This window comes from Amblyomma mixtum, chromosome 5 (assembly GCF_055824585.1).
Source record: "Amblyomma mixtum isolate Tamu chromosome 5, ASM5582458v1, whole genome shotgun sequence".
In the NCBI taxonomy this organism is placed as follows: domain Eukaryota; kingdom Metazoa; phylum Arthropoda; class Arachnida; order Ixodida; family Ixodidae; genus Amblyomma; species Amblyomma mixtum.
In genome coordinates, this window is record NC_143016.1 from 104,426,682 (window position 1) to 104,435,018 (window position 8,337).

Sequence of the window (8,337 nt, forward strand, 5' to 3'; positions counted from 1 at the left end):
TGCTCATAAAATACTCTTCGATTGTCCTCGAAATTTCTTGCCAGATATCGTGGGTACTACCACGTCCTGGAGCGCACATCTCTTGTTAACAATGTTGCCGGACCTCTCATGCCGTATACATATCTCCGCACCTGCGGACGCGAGACAGTTCATGCACAGTGCTTCAAGCCATACTACGACCACGCCATCACATTGTCGTCGCAAGTCATCAGGATGGCTCCTCTTCTCCCGGAGGCGATTGTAAAGAACAACGCATATATTCCCGTCAAAGACGAAGATGAACATGCGTTTCAGAAGCATTTTTATCTCCTCGTGTCTTTGCACGACCTCGCTGACGTCATACTGTTTTTACCGATGCCTGTACATCATCATCCATCCTTCCAAATACCACCCCATCTGTCCCTGGTGCGGCGGTAAGCCCACGCTGTTACACATTTCGTGGAGTTGCGTGCGAAAGACATGCCACCTAAGAACACCACAGGCATCACATGAGCAATGGGATGCAGGCCTGACCAGCAATGGTCTGGATGAAAAATGTCGTACCATCCGACGGGTCCAGACATGAGCGCTAGCCGCTGGGGTCCTGAGCTGCGAAGTCAGCCCGCCTGACTTATCCTGCGTCTAAAAACTATAGAGTTGTATCTCTCTCGCCGCTGATTCCTTCATTGCAGCTCGTTCCCACAAACCTCCGTCTCATAATTTATAAAATTCCTATAGTTTCACCACTGCGACATCACAAAAAATAAAGTGTACATTAAATTAGGCAGATTATCCAAGATACAAAACTGTAAAAACAACAGCGCTCTCAAGGAAAAAAAAAACGAAGCAAAAGGCAACAAACAACAATAACAACATCCTAAACTATAACTCCATAGTTGACTTTGAGGGGCTGTTGTTTTAATCATATTCTTCAGTTGACTGCCTTCTACCTCTGATGTCGTCTTTCGTGCTCCTGCCGCTATCGAATACCAGCAACGAAACTAACTCAACTTCCTAGCCGATAGTTGATCCACTGATCCGAACTGCTGAAACGAAGTTTTCATTAACATGCGGCGCACAGGGCATATAAGGAACTGTAGCAAAAACAAAACAAAACAACAACAACAAAGCAGGTCACAAGCTTAGGATACGCTAAACTGCAGAAAAGTTACGTTTCTACTCGGATTTAGCCAACGGTAATATATAACATCATTGACTGTCCCGGTGTGAATACTCCATGACATCATTTATTAAGCTCGTACGCCTGTGCATTCCCATAAATTCCCAGCGTCGCAGGATGGACTACAGTATATCCTGACGGCACAAGCATTTCTGCACCAGGATACGGAGTGGCAGCCTTCCACTCAGGGAGCGCCTTTCAATTTCCAAGATTGGATTTGATCTGAAGCCTTAAAAAAGCAATGCATCTTAGTATATGGGAACATAATACAGCTATAAAGATGCTCTCTCAGAGCTGTGATGGACGCGGGCTGCGTCTAACCTCGTAGTGGCTTGCTCTTTAGTTGTGTACTTTGATCCAGCCTGTATATAGGAGTTGCTTCATGCTGTTTAACCTCTCATGGAAGAGTCCACGAGGTGAATATTTCAGACACCGACTGCCGAAGCCGGTTTGAAACCGCTATTTTTCTATCGAAAAAGATTTTGCGTGCCTCCGCTGATGAAGCTATGTCGAGCGGACGAATCAGGCTTCGGTTGCCAGTTTACAGTATATGTTGGTACTCCGAAACCTAAACGACCGCATGAAAAAATAACATTTTTTCTTCTGTCTATTTGGTTAATTTTCACTGACACGTTTTTATCTTCTCTCGCTTCCTTCGGTACATTGGCAGCGTTAAGCGAAAGAAGAAAACTGTTCTTAAGCTCTTAAGGTTGAATGCTCCCAAGAGGCAGCTTATCAGATCTCCTTTCATTCCTTGCTTAAGCAACCTTTCGCTTTCGCCTTAAGTTCTAAGCTGCTTTTATGTGCTAGAGATGTACACCCCCGCTTGCCATTGTGTAGGTGTAGCTTCTTTGGAGTGTCCTTGGTAGAGGACATTTAAGGAGAATTGTGCGATCGAAATCAAATTGGCCGCTTAAGCAGAAGGCCTTGTGAAAACTAGATAAACTGAACAGGAAAAAAAAATTGTCTCCTCGCCAGAGAGTGAACACAGCGTAAACAAAGTGCAAGGCTGCCTACACTGAAAGTGTACCGCCTACACTGAAAGTGTAGGCGGTACTCCTGCATGGAATACAAAGTGAAGGTAATCCTTACATGGCCTGAGTTCAGTTGCGCGTTGACAACCTGCTCCTTGGAAGCCCGGTGGCCTTGGACTTATCGGATGCATTAAGCAAAGACAAACGGCTGTGCAGATCTCAAATTTTGTTTTGGCCTGTTGTCCTATTAATGCTATAGCGTGAAGGGACCCGTTCAGTGAGTTGGCATTGGCGTGTCAAGAAAGAGATTAGTCGAGGCGCCCAAACATTCCAAGGCGATCACACAGTACTACAATGATGACATCAGTACACAATTCTTAATTGGTCTAGACGGTCATGACGTCCTTCCACTGCCATAAAATTGTGCCTTTGAAGACAGAAAAGCTCCTGCACTAGAACGTAAAATGGCCGAGCCGGTATTCGAACAGCTACCCCTTGAGCCGTGAGGAAGGCGCGCTACCCCTCGACCACTGAGGAATGTTTGTTCGACTTGGTTGAAGGGAAGTCTTGAGTGTCTTGGTGCAAATTAAAGAAAGAGAACAAAATAAACTTTGAGCTTAGCATGATAGCCTTAGCAGCATATGCGTCATTAAACCCAACACACACGACACACACAGAACAAAATAAACTAAATATTGAAAAGAAAATATGAAGTATAGCGGCCGTGTCTGCGAACTAATATGCAAAGCAGATGTAGTGCCCCTCGCGCCACGCTCTGGTCGCAGGCCACGGCACGGCGCCGGACAAGGAAGAAGAGGTTGGTGCTAGGCCGCGGCAGCAGAATAATGTGTCTTGGCCAATCCCCCGCAGTGGGTATGCGCCATTTTCTAGAGGACAACAACAACAACAACAGCAGAATAAAAAAAAAGTTTGAACCTCAACGCTGTCGGAGCTGGTTCTTCCTTGCCTTAGCTCGGACAGATTTGGCGACCCGGCATCGAACACGCAACCTCACCCTGTTACATGGATTCCGTTGGCTCTTCCACCCTTGCTACAGGCGGCGACACGCCCCAGGACACTGCGCCTCGCGGCGCTTCGGTGGCCGCTTTCCAACCAGTCAACCTGCCGCCATTTTGGCCCAATAGCCCCGCGCCTGGCTCCTGAAGGTTGAGGCGCATTTCCAGGTGCGGTGTAGCGCCAGCCAGTAGAATTTCCTTCATCTCGTGTCATCCCTGCCTCCTGACGTCGCTGTGGAATTAGCGGACGTTATCACCTCGCCGTACACGGCCCGCCCTTTAGACACATCGAAGGCGGCTATTGTCGACCGCAAATCAGCGTCCGAGTGCAGCAGACTCCACCAGCTCGTGACCGCTACAGAGCTTAGAAGTTGCTCCGTAGAATGCGCCAGCTGCTTGGAGACCCTGCCACCCAGCAGGACCCACTTCTTCGTGATTTGTTTCTCAAGCGTCTTCCCCAGAACATGGTTCTCGTCCTCGTGGCTGCGGGTGATGTCTCATTGGACAAGCTCGCCGAACTCCCCGACCATGTTGCAGACGAGTCACGGCACCCCAACACCAGCACCGTGCTTCCAGCTACTACGGCCTTCTCTCAGCTTACGAGCATAGGAGGTCGACTGGATGCTCTTGCCAGGCGGCTCGATGTCCTCGTGCCCTTTCCACACCGTCCTCCGCCGAGGTTCAGGTCATGCCGGCAGTTCCCGGCACCTTCGTGCTCTCCGGATCCCCAACCATCTGTCGCACTGCAAGATACCTCGCCCTCGGTTGTCTGCTGGTACTAGCGTACCTTCAGCAGCTCTACCAGCAAGTGCAGCCACCCGTACTCCTGGTCGGTAAACGCTGCGACCGGCCACTGACAGCGGCAAGTGGTGCTAGTGGACGGGCACGGCCTCTTTTACGTTTCGGACAAAATCACTGGCGCTCGTTCCATGGTCGGCACGGGAGCACAAGTCAGCGTCATAGCGGCCTCTTGGGCAGATCGCCGTCGGCGTCAACAGACCTCCCCCCTCCAAGCGATAAACAACTCCCACATTCATCAGTATCTTCAACCTCGCTGTCGACATGCGAGCTCATCACCTCATAGGTCTCCGCACGCACCTCTCCATCAACGGTGTACTCTCCACTGCTGCGGCATCGGGCCTTCGAGCTTTCGCCGCTGTTTCGCCGTATGCGAAAGTTCTTGCTGATTTTCCCAACCTTATGAAGCCACACTCCAGAGAGTCACGGTGAAGCACTCGATCACCCAACACATCGTGACCTCTGGACCTCCGGTGCTTGCACGCCCTCGCAGCCTGTCTGGAGAACGCCTCGCCGTCTCTGGCCGTGAGTTTCAACACATGCTTGAACTCGGCATGTCCTTCTTCCAGTAACTGGGCATCTCTACTCCACATGGTGCCAAAGAAAGAGCTGGGTGACTGGAGACCATGTGGCGAGTACCGTTCCCTCAATGTTCAAACCTTACAAGACCGCTACTCACTTCCTCACATTCAGATCTTCACAACAAACCTGGCTTGGTGCATTACCTTCCATAACATTGACTTACTGAAGGCTTACCATCAAACTCCCGTGGAAGCTGCTGATATGCCACACAATGCCACACCATTCGGCCACACTATTCGGCTTCTTTGACTGTGTGAGGATGCCGTTTGGATTGCGCAACGCCGCACAGGCTTTTCACTCCTCAAGGTCTTCGGCCTCTTGACAGCAAAGTCAAGGCCATTCAAGATTTTCCAACCCTCGCGTCACTTAAAAAGCTCAGAGAGTTCTTGGGCCTTCTGAACTTTCATCGCCGCTTTCTCCCGAAATGTGCCAGTTTCCTGAAGCCTCTGTCGGACCTTTTGGCAATGCCGCTGCATCTGCATTCACTGCTGCCAAGAACGCGCTCCCAGACGCCACCTTACTCCTACATGTAGTTCTTGACGCTGCACTGCCCCTCGTCACAGACGCATCGAGCATTGCAGGCGGCGCAGTTATCGAGCAGGAAATCCCTAGGTGGCAACCTCTAGGTTTTTTCTCCCAAAAGGTGAGGCCACCTGAGGCTAAATACAGCATATTAGGTCGAGAACTCGTCGCGGTACAACTTGCCATTAAGCATTTCGCCACCTCCGGGAGGGCCTGTACCCCTCACGCCGCGCTCTCGTCGCAGTCCACGGCACTGTGCCGTATAAGGAAGGGGCTGGCACTAGGCCGTGGCAGCACGAGCAGCGCAATAATAATAAAAAAAACAGTTCGAACCTTAATGCTGTCGGAGCTGGTTCTGCCTCGCTTTAGCTCAGCCAAGGATACCAGGCTGCTGAAGAGTCTTCCTGAGATTTCTTATGTCTTATGGAATCGTACAACAATAACTGATGGGCACGTTGGTCATACATAATTTCGTGTGAAACAGCGCAACGGCACAAGGCCAGAGGAAAGGAAGGGACGATAAACAACGCTGTGTATCGTCCTTTCCTTTCCTCTGGCCTTGTGCCGTTGCTCTGTTTCACAAGGAATTATGGAATCGTATGTCTGGTTTTTCATACTTAATTGTTTTGTTACGTTCACCAATAAAGCATGGAAATAATGGAGCAGGTATAACTATGATGTTCTGCAAGAGCACAGTGGACGAGTTTATGGTCTAGGAGTTTTGCGGCGGTTGAGAGAGACTGAACGAAGAAATTAGAAGAAGAAATGCGGCGAAGAAATACGCCGAATCAGTATGCGGACAGCTCCGATGTCCGTCTTGCTCCGTTGGCTTTAAAATGTCACTTTCGTTAGTTTTAAATTTTAATTTTTTACTAACCCCAGGCTTTAATTTATAAGAATTGGTGATGGGGTGGCCCTTCATTCTTCAACGGTAGAAAGGAGAAAATATGGAAAATTTTTCTGTTCACTGACTGTTCTGTGCACGAAAGCAAAGAGCCAAGAATATCGCCTCGAGCCAATCCGAACACCTAAACAATTATTTAAACTTGTTGCTCTTAAAAATACCAGGAGACTCTACCGAATTTCGTTAATGAACATTACGGCAGATTTGGAGAGAACCGAGTTAACGTTATATTCATTGGCCTCATTCGTGCCAGTTCTAAATGGTTTTGTTTTGGTTGTTGTTGTTTTAATGTTTAAAAGCAGTTAACCAACGTTCTACACCAATAATTTACTCACCGGAAAATTATATTACATGGACAAACCATGGAAAGCATGATAAAAACTGTTTTAAGCTAGCTAGGTATAACGCGTTTTTTTCTCCTTCAAGCTAAAATTCAAAGCCCGAAAAATTCCATAGCAAAAAAAAAAAAGGGCATAAAAACACGCCCATGCCTTACAATTGCAGATGCATAAAAATGCAGCAACCTTATCGAGATTTTCGGGTTTGTAGTTGCCTGAAGCGATGGGCAGACACGATTATAAAAAGGTTACAGGACAGAGTTAATTGCGACGTGCCGACTTCTTCGGGAGACATAATTCTATTCAAGTAGCAGCAAAAAAAATAATTACAAAAACGTAACGTGACAGTCACTGCAAGGCGTTCTTTACGCGTAGGGTACGTAAATGACGATAGAAAAATTTAAGAGCGTAATGCCTTGACGTTACGACAGCGTACTGCTTAAAAGGAGCAGCGTCACTGTTTAGACAGTTATGGAAAGTTATTAATAGCGCCACGATTAACAGCGACAATTCTGAAACAGAAGAAGCTTTTGCAATTTGCAGTGCAAATATCTGGTTTCCATTCATAGTACACTGATGATCAGCGAGATTTTTCATTTCTTCATGACGTCAAACTTGGAAGATGATGTCAAACCTTTTTTTATTTAATAACTAGTTACCTTTTGAAACGCGCGCTTTTCCTTTCTACCTTAAATCGCAGGCTTTTGTTCCCCCACGCCTTGTTTAATTCCAGCTGCTATGCTTCGAAATTTGAGATGACGTGGCTTCCTTAACTAAAAATAAAACGCTCCTTTCTTAGATGATCAGCGCAAGACAAAGCTGTAAAGAAGATACACAAAGGATCAGAGCATCGACTGCCGCCTCACAAATACGTTTCCCAGTTAAATTTGGCTTATGAACGACAGAGACAAAAGTAAAAAATATGCTAATGATCCTTGAGAACTTGAATCTTACCACGGTAACTCAGGATTACTCTAGTAAAACTCGTGGAATCAATGTCAACTGACGGTATAACAGGCCCATAATATAGAAGCAGGGCTATGCTCTTAGGATTGGTAGACATTAAGCTGTATTATACTGCAATTCATTCCTAGTAATCCGAAAGCTTGAATTGTCTTTCCGCTGTAAACCTTGCGGTACAAATACTACAGGCACCAAAAAGTCCTTGCTGTTCCATAGCTGCAGTTGAATCTAAAGCTCACAATTTTTTCAGACCAAATCGAGTCGATGCCAGCATGAAAACCGAAATATCAATTTGGAAAAATTTATATCCTTTCTTGCATCCAGTTACAAGCAAACTATATTCGCCTGTCAGCCTCTGGGACCACGTAGGAAGAGGCGCGGTTTTCATTGCTCAGATTACCCCGCTCCCAATTACATCAAAGGCCACTGTGTTGATTTGGCGGAAACTGACTCGACCAGTCCGCACCTTGTGCTGCATTGATTGCGCTGATGCAGCAGAGAACGGACTCGGCGCCATGGTCGAAGAAAAACAAGTCCTCTTCGAGGCACACGTGCCTACTCGTCGCCGCCCTCCGTCAAGGCGTGGGTAGCGCATGCCAGAGGGGTTCAGTGGTTGCGGGCTGCAGTGCAGGGTCTCCCTTTGAGACCACCTTGGTGCGTGCAACCAAACATAAAGGGGTACAGAGATGTTTTCCTTAGTAATATCATTAAATGTATAAATTGAATGGAATGCTTTTTACAAGGAACATTGATAGTTATGATTTTCTATTTTGTACGTTCATTCTGTAAACGCATTAAAAAGTTGATATCTACAGCGAAGCGCATCGTAGCCAGGCCGCTCTGCCATCACTGTTTCACCAAGGTTAATGTTCAATAGTTATGCGCAGCAGGTCAGAAATACGCTGTCTTTATTAAAGTATGGGCGCTCAAAAAGTTCGTAAAGCCGAAACGATAGAATATCCATGACCGAAGGTAACGAACTGAATGCGTTAGGAGGCTTCCAGGTACCACAGCCGACCAAAGCGAAATCGCGTTTTCGGTTTATTTTTTTTTTCTCAAACGTTTTAGTACACCAAACTAT

At 47.2% G+C, this 8,337-nt stretch overlaps 1 pseudogene; it reads left to right on the forward strand.

The window, feature by feature from the left end:
- Positions 1-534: 534 nt before the first annotated feature.
- Positions 535-4,476, forward strand: LOC149343246 (uncharacterized; annotated as a pseudogene).
- The last annotated feature ends 3,861 nt before the right edge of the window (positions 4,477-8,337 follow it).